Here is a 10,360-nt window from a genome sequence, read left to right on the forward strand (position 1 = left end):
AGGGAGGAAGACAGATTGCGAGAGAGGGAGTGAGGGGGGAGAAGAGGAGGGAAGAAAAATTCAAGGAGTGATGTCTCCTAAAGAAACAAATAAGATAATAAGATAGAGGGTGTCTTACAGCAAGGGATAGCTACTCTAGCTAAGTAGTCAGGCAAGGACTCTTTGAAGAGGTGTCGTTTTTTCTGAGTCTTAAATTATGAGAAAGGAAGCCAGAGTAGGTCAAGATCTTGGGAAAGACCATTCGAACTAGAGGAAATGGCAGGAGAAAAGACTGTGAGACCAGAACATATTTTGCATTTTCCAGAGACAAAGAGAAGAAGAGTGAGTGGCAGGCAGAGGAATGTAATAAGTGACAGGGAGAAGGGTACAAGTTCAGGTCCAGGATGTTGGTGAGAACAGCTCAGGTAAGTCCTTGAGCCCTAATAGAGTTTAGATTCTATTTAATTACAATGGGAGGGTTTTCAGTGGGGAGTGATACGATCAAATATAATCTTTAAAAAGAATATTCTGTCTGATGTTTGAAGAACGAAAGGGGAGTGTCTGTGGGTGAGAGAGCATGAAAGCAGTCAGACCAGTTAAGAGGTTGCTGGAGCCATTCAGGTAAGAGACAATGATTTCTTGGACTCGCCTTGTAGCAGTAGAGGGAGTGAGATGTGGTTGGATTGGGGATATATTTTGGAGGTAAAGCTGACAAGGACTTCCCAACAAATGGGATGTGAAGGAAAGAATGAGATCAGAGCTGATTCCCAGATATTAGACTTGGTCCACAGCCAGACTGATAATGCCATTGTTCGGAGAGGAGGGAAGGGATGGTTGGTGTCAGGATTGTCAGACACCTAAGTGGAGATGCCTAGCATACAGTTTAGAGATCAGGACCACTCCTGGAAGAACATATTTGTTTAAAGTGTAATGTAAACTTGCGTTATGTAAAGTATCCAGTTCAGTCTTACCAAACTGCAAAAACAAAAAGTTTAACTCTATTAACTGGTGATATGCACTGTTTTTTTGTGAAGTTAGATCTTCTTGAAAACTTTTATTTAAATGATTCTTTAGCTGCCTTTGTTGACACACAAGGGTTGGCTCAGTAAAACCCATAATTTCTCCGTGGTCACTGAAACCTGAGAGAAGCAAGTGATGATTTAGTTGCAGTATCAGAAACGTGGTTTCCATATCAACAGAATTCTTACAGCATACAGTCATTTCATCTAGATAAAATGCTGCTTCACTGGTTCACCTCTTGTGATGGGTGTAGTTAAAATTCTCTCTTCTGGAAGGAAAAAAAGAAAGAGAGTTAGCCTCTGAGTTGTGTTTTTCCTGAAACATCTAATAATATGCAAAGTAGCCTGGCACTGATTATGATAAACCGATTTGTGTTGAATATTTCTATTCTACTCTGATAGGGTCCTAAGACTAACCTATTCCCACAATCTCAGAGATGTGATCTAAGGCAATAAATCCAATCACTATGCTACATACCCAGACTCCCAGTTGAAATGAGCATGTGACGGTGACTAGAGTTACCTGCCTCCACTCAAACATCCAGTTGGATCTGTCTTGAGAAATCAACTATTTGTTGACTGATAACCACAGTGATACTATTTGTGAAATGTCTACTTTACTCCAGGCTTATAAGTTATCTCATTTTAATCATCACAACTAATTTGGACGGTTTTTATTTTAGAGATAAACTGAGAGTCAATGAGAGTTTCACTTGCCCAGAGGCGAACTTAGATTTATACACAGCTGTGTGTATATCTAAATGTAGTTCTAGTATTTTGTGCCCATCAGTAAGACAAGCATCACAAAGCTGAAGATACGGGGGTAAATTGTCACAGTGACTGCAGCTGACTTTCACATGGTCTGCAAACACATGCAGTTGATTTGCGATATTTCTAGCAGTTATGTTCTATAAAGCCACTGAGAACACTGATTTAGCAAAACTGAATCACTTTGCTCCTGGGGAAATACAGCGTTAGTTTCCCATAAGCCTCTCTGCTCACAATATTTCCATCAGCCACCCAACACTTAACCTTGTTTTATACGTGTTTCTATTTAAAGACACCTTATTTAAAATATATTGTTGATTCACTATATTGAACTCACAGGCAATAACACTAACTCATGCCTGAATGAAACTTATCTAACACCTGTATTTTCTCCATAAGGCACATCCCAGCCTTCTTGTGCTTTGGAATACTAGATAGCACTTCAGCACTCCAATTAGGGACCATTTCAAACAGCGAAATCACCAAAACAAAAAATGCAAACAAACCCCAAAACATGGCACTAAATAGATTGTGGAAAAGACACTTATCGAGTGATAGAAGTTTGGGGGAGATTGAAAAATATATGCCACCTGTCATCAGGGAACTTCTAGGCTATCAGGAGAAACAAGATCAACACACATGAATCACAGGTGTAAGAGAACATAACTGAGAGTGTGAATGGGATGAGAGTGTTTTATATTCATATACATGTTCTTGGTTGATTTCATCCTACACTTTCTCAGACTTCTCAAGTACCAGTGATATTCTCTATGAGCTTTTGTCAGGGGAGAGCAGATCAGCCTAAAACAAAGAAGTCTATGAAAATTGTGACTGGATTTCTTAAATGCAGAGTAAACTCTATAATCTGAAAGCCAAAGGGTTTTTTGTTTGTTTGTTTGTTTGTTTGTTTTTAGTTTGCAAGAACCAGCTTTTGTTGAGAGAAATGAATGGTTTACATGGAATTCTAATGATCAAGAACCTACTTCGGTGGACTGAGCACTGAGTTTGCACCAACTTCCACAGAATAGTGAAGAATGTCAGTTGCTATATCTATCTTGTTACCCTAAAAAGAAATGAAGATCTACCAGTGAGCAAGAGAAAGAAATTCAGAGAGAATAAGGCAGGGTTCTTAATAAGAGCAAGATAGCTGGTGGTAAAATCTGTTCCCTCTTGTGGCCAAATCTTAGGTGAAGTGTGGTAAAGACACTCAGTATGACTTTCCAAGTCAGAGCCGAAGAGGACAGCCAGTCTCATAGAAAAGCCTTGATTTTGAAGGCATTAAAGCAACATGGCTCTTGAGTCATAAATTGGCAATGACTGAGGGAAGGAGCTAGGCAGGCAGGCCTTTGTGGAGCCTTGCAGATTCCTGCATATAATAGAATAATATGGATAGAAAACTGAGTTTTGAAACCCGAAGCAGAGACGTGGAGGGGCTGCAGGAGTTGCTGAGTCACAAGAGGTCTAGGAGCAGAGCAGAAGTTTGAAGAAGTGTGGGCTTTGTGGTTGATCACTACCGAGGCAGAGACCATGTTAGCAGCAGTGGCTGTCAGCCCACCAGGTCAAAGACTAGGCAGGATGGGTGATGCCTCATGGGTGCTAGCCACAGTTCCCCAAAGCCTAGAGCATGACAACACAGTGGCCATCAAAGGCAGAGGATTACAGGAGAACCCAGATTACTCCTAAGCCCCCTTCCTACTGAGGTCACTCTAAGGGAGAAAAAAAGAAAACTGAATTTGCTGCAAAGTTACTAAAAGAGTCAAAATCTTAAATTGGAAGTAAGGAGTTATCTTAACACGGAAAGATTAAGAAATTTAGGCTATCAGTAAAAATAAAGTCTACATATGGAGCTGCAGGAAAAAAGTTTTTAATGTGGCATTTCTTCACATCTGATCTTTGGAACTTGCTGTGTGGGCTGAATTGTGATGCATCAACATAAAGCCCCATAGCATTTTAAAGTTGAGTGATGTGAGTGGGGCCAGGCCTGGGCAGGTAATGGGTGGGAAGGAGGTGAAATGAGATGACCTCCATAGCAGCTGGTTCCAACCAGACAGGGGAGGGCGGGTCACTGGGTCAGAGGAAACACCCTAAGTTGCATAAGCAGAAACCTGCTGTGTGAGACAGACATCTGGGATCATCAGAGGGCACCTGTGAGATGAGAATTGCATGTTGGGAATTGTAAGTCCTGTAACAGAGAAGTTAGAGCTTTGCCTTTCTTGCCCTGTCTTGCTTCTTAGAGAGTCTGCTCCTAGCGTCACTGATAGGAGATCAGCACTGTGGGCCCTGAGTCCACCTGCCTTCCAGTGGCATCCTCAATTGAATGGACTGAGTATTATACATGCCAGACCCAAGCAGACCAATCAGAAGCCTTTCCCAGGACTTTGGAATTGGGACCCAAGGACTCCAGCTCACTGACCCTCAAAGGTTAGTGTCCATAAGAATGAGGCGAGAGTCCCAAGCTCCATCAGCACATCTTTGGGATTAAAACTGAAGGATATTTAATCTTCAGGATCTTCCATCTTTAGGATGTGTCTGATGCAGCAGGTTTGGAGCTCAGGATCCTTTTAACAAGTACCCCCAGTGAATCTGAAGAAGAAAGGCCACAGATCACAATAGAGAAACAGGCCTCTGGACTGGGAGTTTCTCTAGAGCTAAGGTGATCATTCAGGGCCATATAAATAAATGGTGAAGCAGAAGAAACAAATCTAGAGAGAGAAGCATCAGGCAGACATGCAGAGAGAGGTTGTGGGGCATATGGGAGGCTGGCCCATCAATCACCCTTCCCAACTCTTCTCCCTTGGTGGCCTCACACTACTAGTGTTTAGAAATTCTAGGTACCTGTGCCCAGTCTTCTTTGAAGCTGGGAGATCACATGACATCCTTTGGGCCCGTGAGAGGTGCATGGAAGTCTGCCTTGTTGGGACTGGGTATCTTAGGAAAGCTTTTGCCTTTAGGATGGAAGAGTACCCACAGAGCTGCTGCCCATTTTTACTCTTCTTTCTCATAACACCTGAAGCAGCAGTCACCTGTGACCCGTGAAGCAAGAGACACAAACAAAGTCAACACACTAAGGATGCAAAGTGGGAGAAAGGCATCAAGTGATGGTCCAATGCCCTCATCCCTGCCTGTGGCACATGTATATAGTAGAATATGTTTAAGTATTTAGTGACTTTGTAGAAGTGTAATCAGGACAGTGAGAGGAAGACTGTGGGTGAGCACATGTAGAGGGCATCCTGAAGTTGTATCAGTGACAGGAAGAGTGATTCAATACTGCTGCTGGTCTCACAGCAGGTAGAAACCACCAGGTAGAAACAATTGAGGGCAAGGAGGCCTGCACAATGAATAATCATTTCAGGAGCAGTCTTAACAGGGGCATTCTGAGATAACTTGAAGGAGGGCTAATGGCCCATCCAAGAAAATGAATCTGCCTGATTTTCCTAACTGGTATAATGAATTACCCATAAGAAATATATAATTTTCCTGCAGACTATGTCAGTATATTATAGTTATTAGCCAAAAGAAAAAAAGAAAAAGGGAAAAAAGAAAAAACCCGAAAGACAGTAGGAAAGATGATTAAAATTCTATGACAAAACCAGAGAGCACTATCATGGAAGGACCTCAGCCTATGATCAATGGCTCAGGTTTGAATCATCCTGGCCTGTAATAATCAGGTCGTAGGCCCAGCCGAGTTAGGGAGTCAACACACCCAGAACATGCAACCTCAGCTGAGTAGAAAATAAGATTAAGAAGCAAAATCAAGTAGATCGTATTTTTTCAAGCAGGAATGATGAGAAGGTATTTAAACAGTTTTGTAACCAGAGTGACATTTTAGGTTGTTCTGTTTGCTTCTTCGGGTGTTAAAGAGTATATTTAGTTTCCTGTGCTGGCTGTTACAAATTACCACAAACTTGATGGCTTAAAAGAACAGAAATGTATTCTCTCCCAGTTCTGGAAGAGAGCAAAAGTCCAAAATCAAGGTTGCACTGTCTCCAGAAGCTCTGGGGGAGAATCCATCCCTTGCCTCTTCCAGCTTCTAGTGGCTGCCAGCATTCCTTGACTTGTGGCCACATCACTCCAATCCCTGCCTCTGTGGTCACATAGCTCCTCCTCTTCTCTGTGTCTATATCTTATAATCACTTTCACTTGTAAGGACATTTCTGATTGGATTTAAGGGCCAGCCAGGTAATCCAGGATATTTTCCCCTTATCAAGATCTTTAGTCATATCAACAAAGGCCAGTGTTCCTTATAAAGTCACATTTACAGATTCTAGGAATTTGGACCTGATATCTTTAGGTGGCCACAATTCAGCTTACTACAGAGAGCTACTAAGAAAATCTAATATACTTGACATGATTTTAATTTACATTTTGATATGTTTAAGTTTATAATCAATGTATGAAAGTTCAGGGAATTATATTTTTGATTTATTGTTTGGACAAGAAGTATGTGAATATTTAAAGGAACATTGCCTGTTTTTAAAAGCTCATTTAAAAATAAATTTACCAGTATAATAAATCAGACTTTTAAATGGTAATGAATTTCTGCTCCACACAAAAGGTTCTTGGATTTTAACAAGACTATAACGTTTTTTACTCAATGTCTCTCTGGATTTACTCTGTGTGTTTGTGTGTTTCACTAACCCTTGGTAGACTGTTTCTCATTCTTACCCTAAAAAATCAGAATTGAATTTAAATTGATACAAAAAGCAACTTACATGCATAGCATATGAAAGCCAAGAGTGAGGGTCACCAAGAACCAGGCACTGGATACACCGGGTCATTCACAGCAGTGGGCAGGCAGCGGCCCAAGTGTGACTGCACAAGAATAGCCTCTGAGCTCACCAAGGAACTGTCACTTGCCTCATAATGACTCGTATCTTGTGCCTGTGGGTTTTGGTTCCTTTAACAACGGTCACAGGGATGCTACAGAATGCTTTGTTTTGTTTATTTCTACTTACCAGGCTAAATGTGTCCTCAGTTTTAAAGCTATGTTTTGAAGAATGATGTTTGCTGAGGTGCATTTTCACAGTGTACTCTGTTCCATGGGGCACATGACTGAATTCAGGGATTGCCTGTCATTATTTAGTTGAGCATTAAGACAAGGAAAAAAAGTTTTTTTAATTGAAGTATAGTTGATTTACCATGTTGTGTTAATTTCTGCTGTACAGCAAAGTGATTCAGTTTATATATATATATATATATATATATATATATATATATACACACACACACACACACATTCTTTTTTTATATTCTTCACCATTGTGGTTTATCATAGGATGTTGAATATAGTTCCTTGTGCTATACAGTAGGACCTTGTCATGTATGCATTCTATATATAATAACGTAACCCCAACCTCCCAAGCCATCCCTCCCCCAGCCCCCTCTCCTCTGGCAACCGCAAGTTTGTTCTCTATGTCCGTGATGGACATGATAGTTTTGAGAAAATTAAAAAAAAAAAGCTTTGCCCTAAGACATCTGCTCCTCCCCTTAGCCTATTCATTTCCTAAGGTCATTCCTTTCCTGGTCACTGGCACTCCTTTTCCTCCAAAGACTTCCCACCCCTGTCTTCTCAAAGATTTCTGCATGCCTGAGCAAATAGATGGTCTCACTTCACAGGGTTTGCATGAACTGTGTGGCGTGAGGCTCTCCAGGAAAATGGTGATCTATCAAGGAGTCTCAGAAGCATGTAGAATGTTTTTTGTCTTCCCTGAATGTTGCCCTATTTTGTGTCTACTGAAACCACATCCACCACTGAAGAAGATTTTTCCTCTAGTCCTCTTTCAAGTTGATGTGTGGTCAAAATGTTGGGCCAACGCTTTATTTCATGCTACTTTCCTTTTTGAGAATGACTTTATTGGATACAATGCACAGGATGAGTCACAGTAATCCAAGGCCATTAAGTCTATAGGTTACAACAAACGCTACAGAGAATTACTAATTATGCTGTATGTATATGGTTTTGAATCTTTAGGATATTTTATAAATAAGAACTCAGTCACCTTCTTTATCGCGTAATCAGTTCAACATGCCTAGCCCCGTTTTTTCTTTTTCTTTTTCTTTTCTGAGGAAATGGAAGGAAGATGGCTTAAGTAATTTACTCTGGGTCACAAAGAGGCATTCTGTGTCAGAGAAGAAATATGCTCTTTTATGATGACGATAAAGTATAAATCAGTTCAAACAAGAAACACTTTAATAACACTAAATCAGTATAATTTTTGAGTCACTAAAGCAGCGTTTATTGAGTACTTTGGGAATTTCCTTGGACACCTTCCACTGAAGTACAAATGAGCTCCAACTCAATGAAATCTTTGAGAAGAAATGAAGTTAGGAGAGGTCTACACGGCATTTTTGTTTCTTCAGGGATGTGTCCATGGATGTGAGACAAAAAGTAGGTAGTCAACAGCATTCCATAAAATTGAGAGGAATGAGAGAGGAAATCAGCTAATGATCAAGAGAATTTTAACTGGGAAGGTAATCAAATGTGCTTTCCCATTAATAATGTGTTCGCTTTCTAATGTTGGGTTTTGACTCCTTAATGAAAATCACTGTAGACGATTGGAGAGGACATGCAGAAATAGCACAGATTTGGAAGTCTTCAGGGAAATGTCAAGTTCCTGGTTGAAGATTACATTTTAAACACATCTTGATCGGCTTAGTTACTGGAGTGTCTGAATGTTGCAGGCGTTTTTTTGCCATCTGACGGCGTGGGAATTTCTTTTGGTGCTATTGAGAACAGCGTATGGAAAATCTCAAAAGTCATTGTGAAGGGTAGTGACTAACTTGAAATTCCTTGAAGAGAAAATGGGGAAATTTCACAAAGGTCCCATCAAAGGTGGAAAATAATGAGTCTTAAAGTTTTGGGAACTGATTATATAAGCACAAAAAAATCAACAAACAGAGTGGGAAAATTCGTTTCCCAGGGAGTCCCGAGGGCAACCATGCCAAGTCATCCCACAGCCTGTGTCACTAATAAATCCCCACAGACAGGACCTATGCTACCCCAGAAAATATGACAAAACTCATGTGGAAATCCTCACTGTGTCCGATAGAGTGATTTTCAGAATCACATTTTTGAATCAAAATAAAATTTAAAATACGTATATAGCTAGATATGCACATCAGTGTAGATATCCATATAGAATATAGTATAAAGAGCATGGGATTAAGAGCCAGAGTCCCTGGGTTCAGAAACATCTCTACCTTTGTCCCTCTGGAAATTCTTTGAGCTTTAGTTTCCTATTTGTAATACGGGCTAATAACGCTTTTCTTATCTAAGTTGTTATGAAGCTCAAATAAGGAAATAAACATGAAGGCACTTTGCAAACTAAATAACTGTTCAAATGTAGCTTACTTTACGTTCATCATTGTTTAAGAAAACTCACTATAATGGGAAAAACTCTGTATTCTTTGATGCTGTGGTCCTATAGATAAAACACATGCAAACCAGGTCTGAAGCTAAAGGTAAGGGAGTGGGGGTAAAGGACGCAGACATAAGGTGCCTCCTAACTTTATGCTTTTTGCTGGACAACGTAGAATAAAGCAGGAGTCACAAGCGATTATATATTTCCCTTCGACTCATCCCACCAGAGACTCCTCTGGGTAAATAATGTCCTTATGAAAATGAAGATACGGTCTTGGTAATCGACATGCTTAAGTGAGTAGGCATTGGAGCCAAATTACCTTGGTTCAAATTCTGGTTCTGCCACTTACCGGCTATGCGACCTTTAGAAAATTGCTTGACCTCTTTGCATCTCATCTTCTCCATGTGTGAAATAGGAATGATAACTGTAACTACAAAAAAAAATGGTCAGTAAATGTTACTAAACCATAGTCTGAATGCCTTTAATTGGCTAAGAAGAACGACAGTAAATAGGGAGTCTTTCCCTTCTTTTTATCTCTTAAATAAACCAATTTCCTCCCCAGAGCAACACAGTGGCTAGTCCATGCAGTGCCCTCATGCACACCAGGGAAAGGCATCCATTCCTCAGGAAACTGAACCAACCTCAGTGGAAAAAAAAATAAATTTTTTGTAACAATAGTGCAACTGGTATCCCTGAACTGAGCAGTGAACCACCTGTTCAACCTTACAGGGCAGTCCTGTCTTGGAAACTCAATCTCCTTTTGTGGAAAAACATCACTTTGTTGGATTAGAATTATCTAAATCCCTTCATAATCCTAAAAAAAAATCTGATTTTTTTTCTTTTAGGTCTTTTGACTGCCTTCAGGGTGAGAGACCTCATTCTAGCCTAGGGCGCTGTCTTGTGCCAAGAAGAGATGATGAACCAAGCAAGTGTGGGGACTGGGGTAGATAATAAAGCATTTTTTCAAACACATAGCTGGTGAAGTTTGCATTTCTGGCCAGGTGAGCACTCTTCCCACAACCTCTCCCTACAGAGAACCCCAAGCTGGTAGGACACAGCCTGAGTATCTCCTGAGGCTTTTAGGCAGTCCCAGTAAGAAACAGAGCCTTGATTTGGAGCAAGGATACCTTTGTTTGCCTCTCACCTTCACTAGCTATTGCAAAACAAAAAAAAAATACTCTTTTTTACATTGTTGAAGACACGATGTCTGAAGGAAAAAAAGTTATTCCTGTT

The 10,360-nt window shown here is 40.4% G+C and overlaps 1 long non-coding RNA gene across 1 annotated transcript; it reads left to right on the plus strand.

The window, feature by feature from the left end:
• The first annotated feature begins 351 nt into the window (after positions 1 to 351).
• Positions 352 to 10,093, plus strand: LOC130855098 (uncharacterized). Its single transcript, XR_009054226.1, has 3 exons — positions 352 to 404; positions 4,001 to 4,187; positions 9,973 to 10,093. It is a non-coding gene; the product is annotated as an uncharacterized LOC130855098 (long non-coding RNA).
• The last annotated feature ends 267 nt before the right edge of the window (positions 10,094 to 10,360 follow it).

This window comes from Hippopotamus amphibius, chromosome 6 (genome assembly GCF_030028045.1).
Source record: "Hippopotamus amphibius kiboko isolate mHipAmp2 chromosome 6, mHipAmp2.hap2, whole genome shotgun sequence".
In the NCBI taxonomy this organism is placed as follows: domain Eukaryota; kingdom Metazoa; phylum Chordata; class Mammalia; order Artiodactyla; family Hippopotamidae; genus Hippopotamus; species Hippopotamus amphibius.